Genomic DNA, 23348 nt, shown 5'->3' with positions numbered 1-23348 from the left:
TGTGTGCTGCGTGAAGATCATCTTCCTTTTATTTGTTTTAAACCTGCCACCCATTAATTTCATTTTGGTGACTCCTAGTTCTTGTATTATGGGAATAAGTAAATAACTTTTCCTTATCTACTTTCTCCACATCCCTCATGATTTTATATACCTCTGTTACAACCCCCTTAGTCTCCTCTTTTCCATGCTGAAAAGTCCTAGCCTCTTTAATCTCTCCTCATATGGGACCCGTTCCAACCTCCTAATCATTTTAGTTGCCCTTCTCTGAACCTTTCCTAGTGCCAGTATATCTTTTCTGAGATGAGGTGACCTTGCTTAGCTGAGCGGTTCCTTCGACTCTTCCCTTGAACAAGCAAAGGACAGAGAGGGTTTGGGGTTTTTTGTTAAGTCCCCGTCCCCCTTGATCACAATTTAACCCTTAACTTGGGGATTAGACAGAAACCACTGATAACCTTTAGCATGAGCTGGTCTTAATATAGCTTTGGAATCACTCAGAGTAATTGTTGCACACTTTTTTCATGCAGTATAATCCACATTTTCAATACGTGCTGATGCAGGCATGGTTGATATCCTTACTAACTGAATACAATGTAGATAGGATAAAGAAGTTGAACTTTGTAGCTGAAACTCTCACAAGTGGATGAGAGAGAATGTAGAGTCGTGTGTGGTGTTCAAAAGCCCCGAAAAATATTAATCTGAAAATATTTCCTCCCTCCCCATAGGGTTCATTGCTGCGGACATTATAGGTACGGGGTCTGTGACTGAACTGTATCTTATCACAGACTACCATGAGCATGGCTCCCTGTATGATTATCTGAAATCCACTCCCTTGGATCCAAAAGCCATGCTAAATCTGGCCTATTCCTCTGTTAGTGGCTTATGCCACTTGCACATGGAGATCTTCGGGACTCAAGTCAAGCCAGCTATTGCCCACCGGGATCTGAAAAGTAAGAACATCCTAGTGAAAAAGGATGGAACCTGCTGTATAGCAGACCTGGGCTTGGCAGTTAAATGGTTTAGGTGAGTAAAATGAGGTGCATTTCTTTGTGGGTTAATTCTTTCCTGCCCCCAGGCTTGTTAATATCAGCAATATAATGGGTGTTTTTTAATTTTTAATAAGGTGCCACAGGACTCTTTATTGTTTGTGGGGTGTAATATATATGATACACTCTTATACTATACTAGGGGCAGGTACAAGTCTGTTGCATCTTACGCGCATTTAACTTGCACAGTTTCAGTTTTATGCAGTCGGCAAAAACAAAAAAAAGAGAAAAATAACAATTGTAATACCGTACTTGTAGTGCAGGCGATTCCGCGTGCCATTACACTCAATGTAATTTTGACTAGACGCGATTTTCACTTTACGCTCTGACTGCGGAACGTTACCCGAGTGTAAGATGCGACAGACCTGTATATTATATATTGCATGTTTATAAATAGCGGTTTTGTATTTAAATGGTAGTTCTAGTAGTATTTGCACACACATTCCATTTTCAATAAGTTGTCCTTAATAGACAACCGATTAATATTACTGCATGCTGAAAACAACATGTTAAGAAAACAACATTTAATGAAGATTTGATTGGTATCGCCTGCATTAGCGTTAAGTCTAATGCTAAACAAAATCTCACAAATGTTACCAGTTTCCCTGTTGAGACTTCTCTCTGTTGTAGTTCTGCATTTGAATGCTTAATACCGCCTGAGGCAAGTAAGCCTTTTAAGAAGGGGAGGCTGGTCACAGTCTGTACCTTTCTCTAGAAGAACTGTTCCATTAAGATTATGCATTATTTTTGACCTTGTTCAAGAATGATTTTTGTTGGAATTTTTTTTCTCCACATCCAGTTGGGTTTTCTGAGGTGATTTTTTTCAAACTATTTTTTGTATGTTTGATTCTTCTTTTTCTTTTCCTTTTAGTGATAAAAATTGTGTGGACGTACCACCTAAAAAAACTGGTAGGAACAAAGCGCTATATGCCTCCTGAGGTGCTGGATCAAAGCTTGAATAGGAATCACTTCCAGTCATATCTCATGGCCGATATGTACAGTTTTGGACTCATTCTTTGGGAGATAGCAAGGAGATGTGTGTCAGAAGGTAAATGGCAAACATATTGTTGGTTAAGTGGGACGTGACTTTTCCTTGTAACAGCAAACTGCATTTATAGCCTGAAGCTTCAAGTTCCGTCCTTCCTTTCTGGTAGTAGATTTTGTTGCAATAAAGTAACCTGGGTAGACACCTTGGCAGTCCTGAGCCTATTCATTTCTGCTTCCTTGCACTGAGGGCTTTTCAGCTTCAGCCTTAGTTTAACAACAAAGGTTTACACTATGTTTTAGTAGCCTATTTAAAGATGCAATGATTCATCCCTATGGTGGGAACATGGAGCTAATTTGTGGGCTCTTTCAGGGAAGGTCTACATTGCAGCCAGGATTGATGCTGTGAGATCAATCCACCAGCAGTCAATTTAGTCGGTCTAGTAAAGACCCACCAGTTTGACTGCAGATCACTCTCCAGGCGACCCCTAACCGTAACCCCGATGAGAAGAATAAAGTAAGTCGATGGGAGATTTTCTCCTGTCGAACCCCTGCCCTCATGGTGTAGACCCCGCAGTAACTCCACCTAACGTACGTCGACTCCAGCTGCGTTAGTCACTTAGCTGGAGTTGCATAGTGTAGGTCAACTTATTTTATTTTTTTTATTATTATTAACTTACCGCGGTAGTGTAGACGTAGTCTCAGAGTGGTAAACATTTCTGCTGGAGTACGAACACTCTGCTGTTTGAGCAGAAAGAAAATGGGTTGATTTTGCATAGGTGTTACGGTTAACAAATGATTTAAACAGACAACTATTAGGCAGTTGACTGTTGTTCTCTCTCTGTTATCTTTAAAAAAACACAAGTTGCTTCCGCGGCAGGCAGAAATGCAGTCAGGATGCAGGAATTAGTAAGAGGGAAGAGAGGCACCTATTCAGTCATCACCATTCCAACATCATCCTGAATTTTCCTTGGACATCTGCTATCCAAGTACAGAATGAGGCCCCGATATTACAGTTGGATGCCATATGAAGTCATTGAGGCTCTTTGTAGGCCCATGAATCCACCCATGTGTATCACATTGCAGGATCAAGTCCAAAATCTGCTCATGCTCAGATTGTGAGATCTGGATCCCAAATAGTATTATTACAGGCCGCAAACCCAGAAAAGCAGCAAAGAGTTCTGTGGCACCTTATGGACTAACAAATGTATTGGAGATATGCTTTCATGGATGAATACCCACTTTGTCAGATGCATACTTCATTTTCTTCAAAAAGATGACCCCCTCTCCAAAGCAAAATAGAAAGAATAGCTCACATGGATAATACTCTTTAAGCCTGGTCTACACTGGTCTACACTGGGGGAGGGAGGGGGTTGATCTAAGATACGCAACTTTAGCTACGAGAACAGCGCAGCTGAAGTTGACGTATCTTAAACCGACTTACCTCCAGTCCTCACAGTGCAGGATTGATGGCCCCGGCTCCCCTGTTGACTCTGCTTCTGCTGCTCACTCTGGTGGAGTTCCGGAATCGACGGGAGCCCATTCGAGGATCGATTTATCGTGTCTAGATGAGATGTGATAAATCGATCCCCGATAGATCGATTGCTACCCACTGATCCGGCGGGTAGTGTGGACGTACCCTTAGTGTCTATGCTGAGCAAGACAGAGGTAGGTGTGACTGGTAGAATCCAAAAGGGTGTAGTTGATATAGTCCAGACATCCCTGGTCCCCTGAGATTTTTATCCTGCAGTTATGATGCATCTGGAAAATGTTTCTTTCAGGAATAGTTGAAGAATACCACCTTCCATACCATGATCTTGTGCCCACTGACCCCTCCTGCAAAGACATGTGGGAGATCGTGTGCAGCAAGAAGCTCCGTCCCTCATTACCCAGTAGATGGAGCAGTGACGAGGTAAGAAATCCTTTTAAAATAAAGCAAGTTTAATTACGTTGCCATTTATCTGCCCTCAAAACTGTGGTGATTTCATCCAGAATAGACAGGTGGGATTTTCAAACATAGCACTGTGCCTGTTAGGATCAGTGAGATGGTTTATATTTGATTTTAGCACCCGCCATGTTGCCCGAAAACGGAAGGGCCACTGAAGTAGATGCTCTGATTCCCTGAGGAGCTGGCCTGAAGTCTTTTCAGAAAGACGTATTATGTTTTTCCTACTGACTGGAATCACATCATGAAAGCTGAATGCACGCAGACTGTATGTTTCAGCTCCACTCTTATGCATGTTTTCCCTTTCCCTTGTCAGAATTACTATTGTTAAAGAGTGGCTGGCCGGAAACTCAACCTACTTGTAAAATTACCAGCTGCTCAGTGTACTGGGGATGGCTGTTTGTTTTAAATCAGGGCTACGATTGTCAGTGGCCTTTTTTCTGAGAGCCCTGGTTCTGTTGCGATGGGGGCAATCCCAGGCGTGCAGTGCTCAGGGCATGATTCCAGTACATTTCTTTTTACCATCTGTACACAATACCACAGCGTCCAGGAATCGCAGCCAAAACCCTCACCTAGCACATTTGTTTAGAAATACAGCTAATGGGCTACGTTGGGGTCTGCTTGCCTTTACACTGTACCTTTTAAAAAGGAGATTGTATTGTATCCGCATCCAATCCGCCATCTGCAAAAATTATCTGTGGATATCTGCAGTATCCGTGGATTTGCAGGGTGCTACACTGGGGCCGGCTGAGGCACCCCTCCCAGTCGGGGGGGGTGCACTGGCAGTTCTGAGGTGTCTGCATGGAGTCGGCAGACAGAGACACGGCTGGGGGCTGCTCTTGGTGCTCCCCCCCGCACCATGGGCAGGAGGAGAGTCTGCTGCAGCTCCCTGCCTGGGCTCTACGCTGACCTGGCCAAGTGGAGGGAGGAGACCTGTGGCGCTGCCCGGGGCAGGTGGAGGATCCGCTGCAGCTCCTCACCGCTGCCTGCCCAGCTCTTACCATGGCCAGGCAGCAGCTCTGAGCTGGCAGCTGTGAGGAGCCTCCACTTACCCTGGGCCTGAGGCCCAAGCAGCCCCAGTGTCCCTGCCCCCCCGGGCAGGTGGAGAAACCCTGCCATGGTTCCTCACAGCTGCCTGCCTGCTCTGACTGTCTGAGCCCTGTGCAGATTTGTAGCCACAGCTGCGCTGCTGTCTGCAGAAATGGTCCGCGGATCGAGAGCGGCTACCGGTGGATTTGCAAGGCTATAGGTATCGATGCATCTCTTTGCCTGCAGATGTGTATGTTTCCTCTAAGAATGGGCTCTAGGAAATGGCATTCCCAAGCATACTGGTGTTTTTCCTTTAAGGATGCTGGGTTTGAGGGGAGGAGAGGATCTGAACTCAGTCCACTGAGAATTTCTAATGAATCAAAATGGCGTTTCGGCTCAGTAGAGCAATAATGGATGTACCACAGACAAACTTGCCGATTGACGATGACGCTCTGCAGAGGTCACTCATCTTGTGGAAGGGGATAGTGTAGTGCTGTTATTGTAGCAGACAGGTGTGGTTTGGGAATAGCAGTGTTCAGTTGAGCAGTTGGGTCAAAGATATAAACTGCAAGAGTTGTAAGCGGTCAGAGAAGTGGGGCATGGGTTAATCCCGCCCCCCCCCCCCCGCACACACCCCTATCCCTGGAAATTTGAGTACTTATTTAACTCTGAAGGAACCACCCATCTCGCACTGCCGCTGACCAAAGCCTAACGGGGACTTCATCTTGGGAGTCAGGCAAATGGGAAGTTGTGCTGTAGTGGGGCTGGTTAGAAAGGCTTTAGCGCAGATAAATAAAGAATCTAATCTGGCTGCTACCACCCATCAGGTGCTGGGCAGGCTTGCTGAGTTAGCTACTCTTCTCCGAGCAGTTGGCATCACCAGCTCCAGGATGGGGACCACACTGCCAGTTAGCAAACCTAGTAAATTAGTGCATGCGATCACATGGGTTCCCAACCCATTTTTATCTAAGGCACTTCCAGAAAAGATTCTGGCTTCGTTGGTTATTTAGTAAACACTGCTGCGCTCTTATGCTCTACACCCACCTTTCTGACCTGTGCTCTTTGCACTGTTCTTACCATTAATGAAGGAGGTTTCATGGAGGTGGTATCAAGGAGTGGTGACGAGCAGGGCCATCCCTAGGGGGGTGCAGGGCCCAGACATCACCCTGATTCACCCTACCCAAGGAATGGCTCCGGTTACAGGACACTCCTATCTAGGGCCCCTCTCAGGCCGCTAAAGCCTTCCTGGCCTTATGCAAACATCAGGAAGGGTTTTTTCCAAAACCATTTTTTTTCGAATATAGCAACAGGGACTTGCAGTGATTTAAATCCTAGGATTCACCCCAGTGCAGATGGCCTGCGAGGGCCCTCTGTGACAGAGCAAAGAATAGGCAGAAGAGCTGTGCATCACGTCCTCTGCACCTCCTTTCCCATGTCAGGAGCAATGACTGTCCCCCAGTGGGCCGGCATGAAAGAAGGAATCGTTATGGCAGACAGGAGACATCGACCAGATCGTCTCATACTATGGGGATAAGGGTAACAGAGAATAGAGACGGGTGAGTGAGAAGTCTTGCAAGACGACTCAGTGGGACAGCAGTTGGAAAAGCTGCCATGCTCAGGCTGTGCTGAAGCCTGGGGCCAATTTGCAGACTGGAAGAGTGAATTCGACCCTATCGTCCGTGTTGTATTCCACACCCAAAGACCTACTGCACAAAGGTCATGCAGCCCACATTAAGGGGAAGTTATCAGAGAGGTTTTCCTTAGCATTCAGGGAAGGGAGATGGGAAAAGTGCTTTTCTGATGTTGGATTTTTGAACCAAATGTGGAGCCCAATTTGTCATAAATGTTCAAACTGAGTGACCTGCTGAGAACTGCAGTCGATATACAGAAAATGTCATCCCATCTAGCCTGTACCTTTCTTTGTGGCATAGCACCTGGCATCGCCTTTAGAATACACTGCAGTTTTTCGGGACAGCAGTCTTGCATTCCAGCTGACCCAGGTATGAACCTTTTTAATCTTTTCTTTCCACAGTGCCTGAGACAAATGGAAAAACTCATGACAGAGTGTTGGGCTCATGACCCTGCTTCTCGGCTCACAGCCCTGCGAGTAAAGAAAACACTTGCCAAAATGATGGAGTCACAGGACATTACAATCTGATTCAACAAAAGACATCTCTGGCGAAAGCCCATCCAAAACGACTTTCCCTTGTGGTCAGAGGACACAAAGAGGAATCAGAAGCATTCACTAATATGGATCCTGAACACAGTCATGCTTCAGAGCAACTGTAGATTTAACTAACATCTTTTGAGGAGAGGAGCCTTTGCAAAATCAACAGCCTTTGATACACAAGATCAGAAAAGGCTCATCTGCTCCCTGTTTGCGTGGGGAACTACCATTTCAGTAACTGGTTCAAGATATTATGCATGTTGCTTTCTGTGAAAGCCTGTTATTTTTATTTTATTTTTATTTTTGATTGTTTAAAAGAAGACACTGTTTTAAATTTTTATGAAAATGAAACTTATCGTGAGAAGTAAAGACCTATATTGTTACATTAAAAAATCAGAAGAAACTGTGCCTGAAGATGAAAGTAAATTGACTTTTTTTTGATTTATAAAAAGATTTGCATGCCACCGAAAAACAAAAATATTGAGGAGCGGCTCTGAAGTTAAAAGAAACTGTCTTAAAAGCTATCTTCGTATAGAGACTACTTTTCACAGTCCCGTGTGTTCTGTTCTCTCGGTGTAGATGTACCCTGGTTAGAAAGATTCCCTATGTAAAGATACTACTTTTCTGACTTTCTGCCAGTGGCCTGTCACAGGCAGAACTTACTGAATTGGAGAAAAACAGAAGCCATGTAGCAATGGCAGTTCTGTGAGCCTTGTGGTTTTTCATACACCCTTTGGATTTCTGGTTTCGTTAGTTTCTAGGATAAGCCAAAGCACACTTTTTCTAGCCTTTTTTACTGAAAAGTAAAGAATTTTGATATGAAAGGAACAGGTTCACTCAAGAATGAGTTTGGTTCATCTTAACAACCTTTCATTTACCAGAGAAACCACCGGTGAGTGAAACTGCTGTGAACCGCATATGAAAATGTTGCATAGGAGACACTTATACACAACATGAGTGAGAGTTCCCCTTCAGCATGTGAAAGAAGCATTAACACTTTTTGGAAAACATTGTCCTGTTTATTCTGGGGGATTATTTGTTGTTACTTTTTTAAATTTAGTGAGACTTCTTAACTTCCTGTTGATAAGGACTGAAAAGAGGGAGCTGCTGACAGTTAGTTGATCGTGCAGTTTGAATTTATTTAGGCAGAATTGGACCCAGTGCTGCCTTTCTCTTTCAACCAAAACCTCCCGCTGCAGTCAGTGGAAGAGGTGAGGGGTGGGCGATCTGGTCCAAGCATTCACCCATTATAAAGTGTTACTCTTTATGAAGAAAAATTCCATGGTTACTGCACAAAGAAACATTAGTTCTCAGAGTCCCTTTTGAAACACTGTTTGAATTATTTCTTTATTCTGACTATTATCAGGTCCTATCACTTTTTTTAAAACCTAGAAATGCATAAAGAATTCTTTTTCTAAAATGCATACAAGGAGTGACATTTCTAACATTAGGAAAATATTTCCCACAATGTTTTTCTTCTCCAGTTATGTTTTATAGAAGGTATTTGGGAGAAAATTAACAAAAATCTGAGCTGAATGCTTTCAAAAATCTGAGACTGAAGTTCATTCCCTAAATCTGCGTTTAGATGAAGGAACAAGAGGCCCGATTTCCAAGAGCACTCAGCCCTTTTGGAACAGGCCACTGATTTTGAACACCTAACTATGGATTTAGAGCCTAATGTTAGGCTCATGGTTTTTTTTAAATCTTGGTGTGAAACTTTAGTGTTCTTGTTACTCTAAACAGCCTTTGCAGTAACCTCTGCATCTCTGGGTGGCATTGCTCAGTCAGGGAGTCTTCCATCTGAGGACTTGTAAGTCATAGTGCTTTCATAAGGAAAGGAATTGTTTCCCCCTTTTTGGACAAAACTGATTTATTTGTATCACCCAGGTAAACATCATTTGAGTTCAGCTTCATGGCTTGCCTCAGTTATTTATAGGTTGAAAAATTTATGCTTCATATTTTAAAGCTGATAAAAATGTACCAAGTTCAAGACGTTTGAACAGAAGAGTTTCAGTATTGGTTAAGCATTTTCTAAGGTCAATTTCCATGAGCTTCAGTGGATGATGCATATGCTTATCTGAGAGCAGGATCTGGCCTTCTAAAGCAGTGGGGTTCTGTGCTTTTCTTAACTGAAATGTTTGTTTTCCAAAGTGGAAAGAATAGCACAAACCCTTTCTCTTTCTTCTCCTGTGTGCACTGAGTCTAGACAACTGTACTATAAATTACCCCTTTTGTGGTGTCACCATTGGTGATTAGATAATGGTGGTTAAAAATGCAAAGCCCCAAAATAATTAACGACAGTAGACGGAAATGGGAAAGGAAATGAACTAGCGATTGAACAATTCCTCATATACTGTGCCTCTGCAAATTATTTTAATCCTGAGGTCCTCGCTCAGACGAAGAGAGAGAAATTTGTCAAGTTGAATAATAACCGAGGGACAGATCCTGGTCTCTGCCACCGCTCTAATTCCTCAGTAACTCTGATGAATGCAGTGGACTTACTGCAGCAAAAGCTGATTTAACAGACAACAGAATTAGGTCATGAATAAGAAATGCCCAAAGAGGGGAAATACGTTACTCTCCATTTTGAGGACAGGGAAGGTGCTAGAGGTAATCTTCACAAGTTCCACCAGTCATAGCTGTGTGAGTTTCCAGCAGTATAGAGATGAACATGCTGCAGGGAGAGTTCTCCCTAACAATGACCCACCCCAAAGCTGTGAGGCCCAGACCTTGCTAGTTCTCGTGCAGATGGTATTCCAGGTGGTTTTTCCTTGTCCAGTTTTCTCCAATAGAGGGAAATGTGCATATCATTTATGTTAAAATATTCCATGATTTTTTAAATTTATTTTTCCCAGACTTATCTTAGAGCGGCTCAACTGCCATTGTTCTGGTGATTGGCAGGCACAGTGCAACCTCGCTGTTCAGCAGGTTTCAGATAGACTTCTCCAAGCGCCCTGAGCCAGATGCTCTCAGTATGTAGCAAGGGAGAGAGGCCTCGTGCCAGCCACTCGCTGATTGTCCCAATGAGTTCCCAAGGATTTTAATGTTTTTGTTCCTGAAAGGAAGGGTTTCTAAGATGCCAGTTGATAGATCATAATATTTTATATGTTAAGATGTTCAGGTTTATATGTTATAGATATATTCAGTTGGGAGTTAGAATAACACTCGTATGTGGATTAAGAGGAAAATATTGTGGATGATAAAGCACTAAATGAAATACAATATTTATGAAAATGCACAGATTGACAGATAACAGTGACAGTGCTATGTGGGGGGAGGGGAAAGAAGAATAGGAGGAGATGCTGGGCCAAATTTTGCCCTCAAACTACACACAAAATGGTCCAGGGCCTTCTTCAAACGACTGCAATGTCACCTTCTGTTTTAGCAGAGGGCTTCATCCTGCGCCAGTGGAGGTCAGCGGCTTATGAATGAAAAGACTTGAAGGAGAAGCTCAAGTGTTGTCCCTTCTCTAGCATAAACAAAACAGTTTCTTTTGAAGGAAGGTTGCCCATGTAAAGACTTTTCAGAGACTAATGTGCCTTATGGAACCTGTCAAATTAAAAAACTTTATCGGGGTTGTGGAAAAATCACTTGGACTGCACGGACTGTGGTGTAAGTTCAGGACATCGGTAATTGACCTCCCAGTCCCAAACCACAATCGAGGAAGAAGGGTGGATTGGTATAAGCAGCTATGAAAAAAATGGAAGAAAGTTGATAAGGGAAGTAAAGAGAGACAAGGAGAAATCTGCCAGCAGAGTAAAAGTCAACAAGGAGGAGGAGTTTTTGAAAAGGTAGTGGGAGAATTCTCACTAATAATTCAGACCAGGCAGAAGTGTTAATTAGCAGAGAAGGAAAAGCCTAACATTAAACAACTACTGTCTAATTAGTGGTAACAGGCCAGTGTTCCAGCCCAGCCAGGTCTCTGCGATGAGGCGGGTGCATGGCACGAGATCAAGGGACATGCCAGACAGCGCTGTGGGAGGTCCTTTCGTACAGGTGAACCCTGTCACTTAGCAAGCCTCTGAGTGTGAGCCCATCCAACCCACCGCCCCTTGTAAATTAACAGTACACCCCCCATCCCCAAGTAATAACGGGGGGGGGTCCCAACCCCCAGCCTGAGACCGCCTGAGTTAGATACCTCCGTCTGGGTCTCATTCTGTGCGACTGTAACTAATCCGAGGGCAACGCGGCTGCACTCCAGCCCCGCCAGGCTCCAGCTTTTTCCATCCTTGCACCCCCCCGTGTGCGGCCAGGAGAAAGCCAGCCCAAGCCACAGCCTCCCTGCTCGGCCTAACCTAGGCCAGAGATGCCCCTCCCAATGCAGAGAAGTTGTAGGCCCTTCCTCGTCCTGCCCGTTGACCTTGCCGAATGCCGGGGACCCGGAGCACCGAGTGTGGGTAGGGAGCGGGCCCGGTGCTCCCGGGGGCCCGGCAGCCACTCGCCACTCTGGCCTCTTCTGTACTCTGGATGCTGGAGCAGTCGCTGCATGTGAGCCGATTCCTGTTGTATCCCCCCACCGTCGCGGCCCCAGCCAATGGGAACGCTGGTCTCAAATGCACACTCTGCGCTGACTGCCGGGTGGCGCGGGACATGGACTGGTCCAGGGGGCCGTGGCGGGGCGTGGCTCCCCGACAGAGACGCTGCTTTATTCCCCGTGCACAATGTGTCTGCACCCGGGGCTGACAAGAGTGGGGGGATCTGGTACAAATTACCAGGGCCTGGAGGTCCGGAAGGGGACCCGGGGCCTGGCTTCGTTGGCCCTGTTTAGCCGGCCTGCCCTTGCTGGGGGGCCTGTCTGCACCACCACCACCAGGCCAACTCACTTTCCCCACGTGCTCCCTGCACGACCGGGAGCAGCCGGCTTGTTCCCCGCCCCTGCTCACTGCTTCCCTGTGCCAGCACCTCGGTTCCCGGTGAGGCTGCTGCTTTCCCCCACCCCTGAGACCGCACAGGCCAGGCTCCCGTAATGGGCGTTATCGCTCGAGGAACCCGGTCACCGAGCCGGGCCAAGCCCTGCACAGACCCAGAGCCAAAACCAAAACCCACCAAAAAGCTGAGAAATAAGCACAGGCCAGTAGCTGGGACAGAGCAATAACTGACCCGCTCACACTGATTACCACCCCCCACCTCCCCGCTGCACGTATACACAGCCCACACTCACTGGAGACAAACGGGAGGGTGTTGTGGTGCCCACCGAAAGCGGGGTCATTGAGTTCAACCAGGGACTAGTACCTGTGCGCGCGCACACACACACACACACACTGTAACCCCATCTCCCTCCCTCTCACACACACACACAAACACACTATAACCCCATCTCTCCCTCTCTCTCTCTCACACACGCACACACACACTGTAACCCCATGTCCCTCTCTCTCTCTCTCACACACACACAAACACACTATAACCCCATCCCTCTCTCTCTCCTTCTCTCCCTCTCTCTCAGGGGCCCCAGGGGCATCTCACTGCTCTTAGCATGAGGGAGTCTGGCTATGGAGCCGCTCTCTGATGCCCCCAGCCTCTAGTTACAAGCGCGAGGTCCCCACGCCCAGTGCACTGCCCAGCCTGTGCCGCTCAGCAGTGTCCCAAAGGAACAGCACATGGGGGTTTGTAAGGACACGGCTTGTCATGGAGTGTGGGGAGAGACCAGGCCCTGCACCCCCGGCTCCCTGCGATTCAGTGGGACACTCAGACAGCCAGTGACACAGAAGGTTTATTTAGATGATAGGAACACAGTCCAAAACAGGTCTTGCCGGTACAGACAACAGGACCCCCTTTAGTTCAGTCCATCTGGGGACGCAGGGAGGTCACAGCCCTGGTGGGGAGCCCAGGCCCCATCGGGGCCCCTCTCCATTTCCCAGCCGGCTCCAAACAGAAACTCCCTCCAGCTTCTCCTCCAGCCTCCCCCCAGCTCCTTCCCCAGCCTTTGTGTCCTTTGTCAAGTTTCCCAGGCAGAGGTGTTACCTAGCCTCCAACCCCCCTCCTGGTGTCCTTCCTTCGCCAATGCAGGCCCCGCAAACACCCCTTCAACCCCCTGCCTGGGGTCTCAGGTTACATGCTCAGGTGTCCTCCCTTCCCCAGTGCAGGCCCTCCAAACACCCCTCCAACCCTCCGCCTGGGATCTCAGGTTACATGCTCAGGTATCCTCCCTTCCCCAGTGCAGGCCCCCCAAACACCCCTCCACCTGGGGTCTCAGGTTACATGCTCAGGTGTCCTCCCTTCCCCAGTGCAGGCCCCCCAAACACCCCTCCAACCCTCCGCCTGGGATCTCAGGTTACATGCTCAGGTGTCCTCCCTTCCCCAGTGCAGGCCCTCCAAACACCCCTCCAACCCTCCACCTGGGATCTCAGGTTACATGCTCAGGTGTCCTCCCTCCCCCAATGCAGGCACCCCAAACTCCCCTCCAACCCTCTGCCTGAGATCTCAGGTTACAAGCTCAGGTACCTCCCTTCCCCAGTGCAGGCCCCACAAACACCCCTCCAACCCTCCACCTGGGGTCTCAGTTTACATGTTCAGGTGTCCTCCCTTCCCTAGTGCAGGCCCCCCAAACACCCCTCCAACCCCCAGCCTGGGGTCTCAGGTTACATGCTCAGGTACCTCCCTTCCCCAATGCAGGGCCTCCAAACTCCCCTCCACCTGGGGTCTCAGTTTACATGCTCAGGTGTCCTCCCTTCCCCAGTGCAGGCCCCCCAAACACCCCTCCAACCCCCAGCCTGGGGTCTCAGGTTACATGCTCAAGTGTCCTCCCTTCCCCACTGCAGGCCCTCCAAACTCCTCTCCAACCCTCCACCTGGGGTCTCAGGTTACATGCTCAGGTGTCCTCCCTCCCCCAATGCAGGCACCCCAAACTCCCCTCCAACCCTCTGCCTGAGATCTCAGGTTACAAGCTCAGGTACCTCCCTTCCCCAGTGCAGGCCCCACAAACACCCCTCCAACCCTCCACCTGGGGTCTCAGTTTACATGTTCAGGTGTCCTCCCTTCCCTAGTGCAGGCCCCCCAAACACCCCTCCAACCCCCAGCCTGGGGTCTCAGGTTACATGCTCAGGTACCTCCCTTCCCCAATGCAGGGCCTCCAAACTCCCCTCCACCTGGGGTCTCAGTTTACATGCTCAGGTGTCCTCCCTTCCCCAGTGCAGGCCCCCCAAACACCCCTCCAACCCCCAGCCTGGGGTCTCAGGTTACATGCTCAAGTGTCCTCCCTTCCCCACTGCAGGCCCTCCAAACTCCTCTCCAACCCTCCACCTGGGGTCTCAGGTTACATGCTCAGGTGTCCTCCCTCCCCCAATGCAGGCCCCGCACACTCCCCTCCAACCCTCTGCCTGGGGTCTCAGGTTACATGCTCAGATGACCTCCCTTCCCCAGTGCAGGCCCCCCAAACACCCCTTCAACCCCCCGCCTGGGGTCTCAGGTTACATGCTAAGGTGTCCTCCCTTCCCTAGTGCAGGTCCCCCAAACTCCTCTCCAACCCTCCACCTGGGGTCTCAGGTTACATGTTCAGGTGTTCTCCCTTCCCGAGGGCAGGCACCCCAAACACCCCTCCAACACTCCACCTGGGGTTTCATGTTACATGCTCAGGTGTCCTCCCTTTCCCAGTGCAGCCAGTCCCAGAAAAACTCCCCTGCAAGCTTCCCAGGTCAATACTCCTCACTCAGCATTCCCATAATACAGCAACATTCCCACTTCCTCACAGCTCCTCAGTCACTGCTCTGCCAGTGCCCCTCACTCCCGACCCGCCGCCCCTGCTGTCCCTGCCCTGAGGTACCCAGTTGCCGCTCTGCTGGTGCCCCTCACTCCTGACCTGCAGCCCCTTCTATCCCATCCCTGGACTCCCCCATCGCCGCCGTGCTGGTGCCTCTCACTCCTGATCCATAACTCCTGATTCCCAGTCCTGGGCTCCCCACTCACTGCTCTGCCACTGCCTCCCACTCCCACCCCACAGCCCCTGCTATCCTACCCCTGGGCTTCCCAGTCACTGCTCTGCTGGTGCCCCTCACTCCCGACCTGCAGCCCCCTGGGCTCCCTGCTGAGCTCCCCCGTCACTGCACTGCCGGTGCCCCTCACTCCCGACCCACAGCCCCCTGGGTTCCTCCCAGCTCTAGTGGTGCCCCTCACTCCCAACGCACAGCCCCCTGGGCTCCCCGCTGAGCTCCCCAGTCACTGCACTGCTGGTGCCCCTCCCGACCCGCAACCCCTGATTCCCAGCCTTGGGCTCCCCACTCACTGCTCTGCCACTGCCCCTCACTCCCACCCCACAGCCCCTTCTATCCCACCCCTGGGCTTCCCAGTCACCTCTCTGTTGGTGCCCCTCACTCCTGACCCGCAGCCCCTGCTGTCCCAGCCCTAAGCTTCCCAGTCACCGCCCTGCCAATGTCTTTCACTCCCGACCCGCAACCCCTTGTATCCTAGCCCTGGGCTCTCAACTCACCGCTCTGCCGGTGTCCCTCTCTCCTGACCCACAGCCCCTGTTATCCCAGCCGGAGGGTCCTCACTCACCGCTCTACTGGTTCCCCTCGCTCCCAACCCAAAGCCTCTGTTAAACCAGTCCTGAGCTCTCCCATCACTGCTCTGCTGGGGTCCCTCATTCCTGACCTTCAGCACCTGAAATCCCAGCCCAGAGCTCCCGTGTCACCCTTCTGCCAGTGCCCCTCACTCATGACCCACAGACTTTCCACTTTGTATCTGTGAATTCTGTTACCAAACCATCAATGCACTGACTCCTCTCGTGAGACATTTCTCTGCACAATACTGCTGCTATTCCACTTATTGACTCCAGGAAACATTTTCCTTACCCTTGCTCTGTGTGTCACTGGTTTCTCTAGCAGAGGCCAGTCCCTGGCCCGGTGGTCCCGACATCATCATTCACATCAAGCTTCCAGTTCAGAATCATTTCCCACTCCCGCTCTGTGGGAGGGGAGACTTTTAAACGTGATCTGTGCGACTGCGCATGGCTAAGCAAAGAGAACAAACCCCAAATCCCCCCCAGCGCTTTGGGAGCCAGGTTTGCTATGCGAAATCTGGATTTCAGATGATGTCACGCCTGGACATTGGGATTCTTTACCAGTTTCTGTGGTATTGAAGCATTATTGTGCTTACAGCTGTGATGACTAAGTGGTTAAGGTATTGGACTTAAAATCCAATAAGGTTCCTCTATGCAGGTTCAAATCCTGCTCACAGCAAGGTCTGTGTTTTAGCCAGTCCCTCACCCGGGCAATACCTCTGTACAGCCCCCTGAGACACTCTCAAGTCTCTCCCCACCCCAAGCAAATCCTGCTCTGCTCCTTTCCTAGAGATACTTGGGACACCACCTCACACTGTGTCCCTGAGGTGTCAGGCAAACTCTCAGCGCCTGTAGCCTCTGCCACTCACCTGGTGCCCCATAGATCAGCCATAGCCCTGGTTCTGCTCCTCTCTCTAGTGTGTGAAAGGAGCCGACTCAGCGACTCCATGGGTGCTATGGGGCTGCAGAACCAACAGGAAAAAAAACAGGTGCCCAGCACCCACTGGCACCAGGTCTGCCCCTGCACCTGCCACCTGCTAGCAGGCCTGGCTGACAAGCTCCTCCTCTTCCCCTGCAGCGCCCCCGGCCTACCAGTGATCGGGTTGTGGGAGGTGTGGAGAGAGGAAGAAATAGGGTGGGGGGAAGAGACTGGACAGGGTGGAGGTTTGGGGGCAGGGCCTGAGGTGGAGCAGGGGCCAAGCAATCCCCAGGAACTCAGAAAGTCAGCGCCTCAGTGCAGAAGCCTTTCCTGCATCTGAGCAACCAGAAGCCCTGCACAAAGCAGGTGCCACAAGGCTCAGCCTCCCTGGCCCACACGTGGCTCTAGGCACCACCAGGAGTCATTTGGCTCCTGGCACACAAGGCAACTGAAAAGCTGAGTCCCTGGACAGCAGCTCAAACCCTGGCCCCTCCCATTAAGAGCCTGATGCTCTCCTGACTGAGCTAGCCAGGCTTGCTGAGAGGCTCCACCCCTCCTCTTATTCTCCATGGCCACTGCCAATTCCTGGTCCTCTTCCTCCCTCCTGCACCTCAGGGTCACTAAATCTCTGCACCTAGATAGCCAGTCCATCTGCTGCCCCCGAATTCCCCATGCCTGAGCCTCCCTGTCAAAGTCCTACACCTGGCTCCATAGAATTAAGTCTCACATCTCGCTGGGAACTCTACTTCTTGTGCCCAGAGAGTCTCATCCCCTGTCAGGGTTCCTTCCCCACTCTGAACTCTAGGGTACTGATGTGGGGACCCGCATGAAAGCCCCCAAGCCTATTTCTACCAGCTTAGGTTAAAACCTGGTATGCTGCACCACCAAGTGATTTAACAAGAAACATGGAAAGGACCACTTGGAGTGCCTCTTCCCCCAAAATATCCCCCCAAACCCTTTGTCATAAACAGATAGCTAAGGGTTAATGTCTCTTTCACCTGAAAAAAAAGTAACCTGAAGCACCTGACCAGAGGACGAATCAGGAAACAGGATTTTTTCAAATCTGGGTGGAGGGTTTTTTGTGTGTGAGTCCTTTGTTCTGGGGTCTTCTGCTTGTCCCTCTCAGCTATGAGAAGGATTTTTCTATTTCCTGCTTTCTAATCTTCTGTTTCCAAGTTGTGAGTACAAAGTTGGTTTGTTGTTTTGTATTTACATGTCTATAGTTGCTGGAGTGCTTTGAATTGTATTCTTTTTGAATAAGGCTGTTTATTCATATTTCTTTTAAGCAAATGACCCTGTATTTGTCACCTTAATACAGAGAGACCATTTTTATGTATTTTTCTTTCTTTTTATATAAAGCTTTCTTTGTAAGACCTGTTGGAGTTTTTCTTTAGTGGGGAACTCCAGGGAATTGAGTCTGCAGCTCACCAGGGAATTGGTGGGAGGAAGAAGTCAGGGGGAAATCTGTGTGTGTTAGATTTACTAGCCTGACTTTGCATTCCCTCTGGGTGAAGAGGGAAGTGCTTGTGTTTCCAGGCTGGAAACGGGGGAGGGTGGAATCCCTCTGCTTAGATTCACAGAGGTTGCTTCTGTGTATCTCTCCAGGAACACCTGGAGGGGGGAAGGGAAAAAGTTTATTTCCCTTTGTTGTGAGACTCAAGGGATTTGGGTCTTGGGGTCCCCAGGGAAGGTTTTTTGTGGGGACCAGAGAGCCCCAAAACACTCTAATTTTTTGTGTGGTGGCAGCTTTACCAGATCCAAGCTGGTAACTAAGCTTGGAGGTTTTCATGTTAACCCCCATATTTTGGACGCTAAGGTCTAAATCTGGGACTAGGTTTACACCCCCCTTTCCTGGGGAGGCTAGATAATAATATTCTCACCAATTGGTTACAAAAATGATCAAAGACCCAAACCTCTGGGTCTTTGGACAATGGAAAAATCAGTCAAGTTCTTAAAAGAAGGACTTTATTAGAAAGAAAATGTAAAAATCATCTCTGTGAAATCAGGATGGAAAATAACTTTACAAGGTAATCAGATTCAAAGAGACCAGAGGAACCCCCTCTAGCCTTAGGTTCAAAGTTACAGCAAACAGAGATAAACTTCGCTCTAGGAAAGGAACGTTCACAAGTTGAGAAAACAAAGATAAACTAATACACCTTGCCTGGCTGTTACTTACAAGTTTGAAATGTGCGAGACTGGTTTAGAAAGATTTGGAGAGCATGGATTGATGTCCTGTCCCTTTTAGCCCCAAGAGCGAACACCACCACCACCACCCTCACACACAAAAGCCTCCTCCGATAAGATCTGAAAGTATCTTGTCCCCTTATTGGTCCTTTGGGTCAGGTGTCAGCCAGTTTACCTGAGCTCCTTAACCCTTTACAGGTAAAATGTTTTTGATGTCTCTGGCCAGGAGGGATTTTATAGTATTGGACACAGGAGGGTGTTACTCTTCCCTTTATAGTATGACAGCCTCCCTCAGTAGATGACCCGAGAAACAACCTGTCCACCTTTCCCAAAGAAGTGCTTGGAAGGTTAATTTTCTCACATGGTCTAATGGATAAGGTATCTGACTTTGGATCAGGAGATTGAGGGTTCGAGTCCCTTCATGGTTGTATTTCTACAGTTTTCCCTTTGTGCTGAAAGTCCTGCTCCCTTCGTGGATGGCAGCAGCAGAAGTGGGGAGCCTCCTTTGCCTGACAGAGCTAGTTCCCCCCTTCTGCAGCTGAGGGGAAAGTTGGAGCTTTGAGCCCACCCTGCCTGTCACAGGAGGAGCAGGCTTCAGCCTGGGGAGCTGAAGCAGGGAACCCCACAGCCCAACATCTGTCAGACACCCCAGTTCTCAGTGCCCATAGTCCCTGCCACTATCCCAGCCCACAAGTTATAGAACAGGCGTCAACTTAACTTCCACTCGCTGTTCCCGGTAGGACTCCAATGGAGCACGCACTGGAACCACTTAACTTCTGCTCACTGTTCTGGTGGGACTTAAACAGAGCGCGTACTGGGGCATCCTCACTTCTGCTGCCTGTGCCCAGTGGGGCTCTAACAGAGCGTGACTTGGTCCCTTTATAGAAGCACAGTCTGGACTCTCAGCTGCAGCAGGCTGGGCAGCAGGAGGTGACGCAGTTTTTCTCACCCCAGTGGCTATTGCAGCCCTTAGTACAGAGGTTTGTTCCTGATCTGTGGGTCAATCTCCTGCGCCCCCTTCTGTGCTTGTAACCCTGCACTGTTCATCCTGCGCCCTCCTCCATGCCCCTAACCCTGTGTCCTCTCCTGTACCCCTAACCCTGTGTCCCCTCCTGTACCCCTAACCTCGGCACCCCTAACCCTGTGCCCCCTTCTGAAGCCCTAACCTCTGCACCCCTAACCCTGTGCCCCGCTCCTGCATCCCCTCCAGCACCCCTAAACCCTACACCCTCAACCTGTGCCCCCCTCCTGCATCCCCTCCAGCATCTCTAACCCTGTGCCCCCTGCTGTACCCCTAATCCTTCACCCTCCCCCGTGCCCCTAACCTCTGCACCCCCGTCTGGCACCCCAAACCTCTGCATCCCTAACCCTGTGCCCCCTGCTGCATCCCTAACCCTGTTCCCTCCCCCACAACCATAATCTCAGCACCCCTAACCCTGTGCCCGCTCCTGCATCCCCTCCAGAACTCCAACCCCTAAACACCCAAGCTCTGCACCCCTAACCCTGCTCCTTCACCCCATAACCCCTGCTCCCCCCTCCTGAACCCCTAACCCTGTGCCCCCCTCCTGAACCCCTAGCCCCTGCACCCTCCTCTGGCACCACAACCCTTGAACCCCTAACCCTGTACCCCCCTCTGGTGCCCCTAACTCCTGCACCCCTAACCCTGTGCCCCCTACTGCACCTTTAACCCCTGCACTGTGCCCCCTTTGCCCCTAACCCCTGCACCCCCTCCTGCACCCACTTGGGGAAAGTGACCTGGATGCATGGAGCAGCTGGCATTGCTGCTTGCTCCCCACCTTCCCCCAAACACTGCTCCTCCACACACCACTAGGGGGCTGCAAGGGGGGAGCAAGGAGCAACATCAGGGCCCCCTGCATCCAACTCACCTTCCCCACCTGGGCTGCTGCTCTCTGCCCTCCCCTTAACTATCCCAGGTGGGGGGGCACGGAGGACTATTGTGGGGGAGCAGTATTTGCTCATCACCGCTCCCTGGTCTCTTCCCCTCTCTCCCCTGCGGCTACAACTCTAGGGCACAACTGAAGTGTTATTGAAATCAGGTTACGCCTTTGTTGGGCCCCTCCTTTTCTGAGCTGGGCTGCAGCCCCGGACACAGCCACCGGCCCGCAGGGGAGTGCGGGCCCAGCAGAGGCCCTGGCAGGGACCAGGCAGCACTTGGGCAAAGGACCCCTGGTGGGGCTGGTGGCTAGGCTCTTAGCACTGAAGAGCCGGGGCTGGCCAGGGGAGTGGGCAGGCAGGGGAAGGGGCCCGACTGGAGGGGTGCAGCTTCATGTGCACGTATGCAGATATGTGTGCGAGCAGAGCATTGTGGGAGAGGAAACCGGCTGCCAAGCAGGGCCTGAACTTGGCACCTGGGGCTCAGTGTGCAGAAGCGTGGGGTCCCGGGGCCACAGCGGGGCAGCTGGTGGCAGTGGTGGCTGGTGTGGCTGGGGCTGGCAGGCGTGGGTTAAGAGTCTGGAGTGAGCAATGGCAGGCGACGGCTGGGCGTAAGGAAGTTATGTTTATCTTGCAGGGGCGATCCCTTGATAGCAATGGGGGAAGTTACAGGAAGAGGTACGTTCATTGCACTGTGGGTGTGTGTTGACTTCTGTGTTTTCTTCCCATGTTGAAAAGTTTTCTGTTGACTTTTTGGTATTTGGCAATTGCATTTGCATTTTCCCTTGCTATTTGGTGGAAAAAAAGAAAAAAATCTCTTGAGGTTTGGCTTTTAGAGCATTCTACAGTTTCTGCTATGCTGAAGTTTTGTTATTCTCTGGGGCTGTGGTTACTTCCCACTGCTCCCCCCCGTTTCAAGATTGCTCTTTTCTGTAGGTTCCTCTAGCATAGTTTAGTCCCCATACCCTGTCTGGTCTCGAGGGGAGTTGCCTGACTTCTTTGTTCTCTTTTTCCCTGCTTCTAGCCTTTGCTGTGTTTGCTTGTTCCACTGTCAGTTAGTCCAGCACAGGAAAGCAATTAGTCTTTTTTAAATGCAACAAAGAGTCCTGTGGCACCTTCTAGACCAGGGGCAGGCAACCTATGGCACGCGTGCCGAGGCGGAGGTGGCACGAGAGCTGATTTTCAGTGGCACTCTCAGTGCAGGGGGCTCTGCATTTTAATTTAATTTTAAATGAAGCTTTTTAAACATTTAAAAAATCTTATTTACTTTACATATAGCAATAGTTTCAGTTATTTATTATAGACTTATAGAAAGAGACCTTCTAAAAACATTAAAATGTATGACTGGCATGCAAAACCTTAAATTAGAGTGAATAAATGAAGAGTTGACACCCTACTTCTGAAAGGTTGCCGACCCATTATAGACTAACAGACTTCGTCGGATGCATGTGGGGATTCACCCACGAAAGCTCATGCTCCAATATGTCTGTTAGTCTATAAGGTGCCACAGGACCCTTTGCTGCTTTTACAGATCCAGACTAACAGGGCTACCCCTCTGATATTTGACAACTAGTTTGTTTGTTTGAGCCTAGTTACAGTCTTGGCCTTCATAACATTCTCTGGCAAAGAGTTCCACAGGTTGACTGTCGGTTGTGTGAAGAAATACTTCCTTTTTTTTGTTTGGTGACCTCTAGCTCTTGTGTTATGAGAAGGAAGAACTAACACTTCCTTCTTTATTTTCTCCACACCAGTCATGATTTTATAGACCTCCATTGTATCCCCTTTTGTCGTCTCTTTTTCCAGCTGAAAAGTCCCAATCTCATTAATCTCTTATTCTACAGAAGCTGTTCCATAGCCCCTTATCATTCTTGTTGCCCTTTTTTCTGAATCTTTCAACTTCCAGTGGGGCAACAAAGTACCTCACCTTTATCAACTCACAAAACGCTCCCAAGAAATCATAACAATATTTTCTCATAAAAAAACCCAAATCTCTGGACATTTCAATGACTTGGAAACAAAATCTGCTGTCAGAAAGTATCATCATGGTAAAACCCTTTCTGTTTTTCTAACCAAAACATTCTCCCCAAAAGGAGATGCACCATTCCTGGAGACACTGGAATACCAGATTGATGCATGGGGTGGACAGAAAAAGCTCCTAGTCCATTCCCCTATTTCAAAAATCAATTTAATATACAGGCCTTAAATTAAGGACATATCAGATTTAAAATTTTATTAAGAAATGTTTAAAAATAGATGATATAGAGTGTTGAAAATTCAGTTAATAGTCATTGGGGGTACCATACAGAGTATAGGGGGATGTTAGTATTTTGATATTGGATAGCCCATAACACATATAGTCTGCAGTATCCCCAGTGCGGGGTTTTAAGGTGGATAAATCAAGGTACAGTCAGCAAGCAGTGAGGGTACATCACTCATACAGGAATTACAGGCAATCATAAGTATAAATAAGTGGACTGAGTAATGAGGATAGGATGACCCTCATATGGTGGAGTTCAGTTCAGTTCGGTGGGTTCAGGGTTCAGGGTATAAGGTCCAGCAGAGGAAGTCTTCAGGTCTCTTCCTCATTGTGGGTGCGCGAAATCACGCCAGCTCACTCTCGGTATTGGCGGTAACCGGTGATGTGCTCTGTATAAATGTCCCGGGACCACCAGATAGTGTCTGAGACC

At 49.3% G+C, this 23348-nt stretch overlaps 1 non-coding gene and 2 pseudogenes across 1 annotated transcript; 2 read left to right on the top strand and 1 right to left on the bottom strand.

Moving 5' to 3' along the window:
- The window catches only part of LOC127042567 (bone morphogenetic protein receptor type-1B-like), a 36071-nt pseudogene extending 28713 nt beyond the window's left edge, over positions 1–7358 (top strand).
- Positions 7359–16262: 8904 nt separating this feature from the next.
- Positions 16263–16344, top strand: TRNAL-UAA (transfer RNA leucine (anticodon UAA)). The gene has a single exon. It is a non-coding gene; the product is annotated as a tRNA-Leu (tRNA).
- A 6405-nt stretch (positions 16345–22749) lies between these two features.
- Positions 22750–22921, bottom strand: LOC127042574 (uncharacterized; annotated as a pseudogene).
- Between the last annotated feature and the right edge of the window lie 427 nt (positions 22922–23348).

Source organism: Gopherus flavomarginatus, unplaced genomic scaffold (genome assembly GCF_025201925.1).
Source record: "Gopherus flavomarginatus isolate rGopFla2 unplaced genomic scaffold, rGopFla2.mat.asm mat_scaffold_60_arrow_ctg1, whole genome shotgun sequence".
NCBI classification, from domain to species: domain Eukaryota; kingdom Metazoa; phylum Chordata; order Testudines; family Testudinidae; genus Gopherus; species Gopherus flavomarginatus.
The sequence above is the reverse complement of the archived record's forward strand: the minus strand, read 5'-3'. Positions and strand labels throughout refer to the sequence as shown.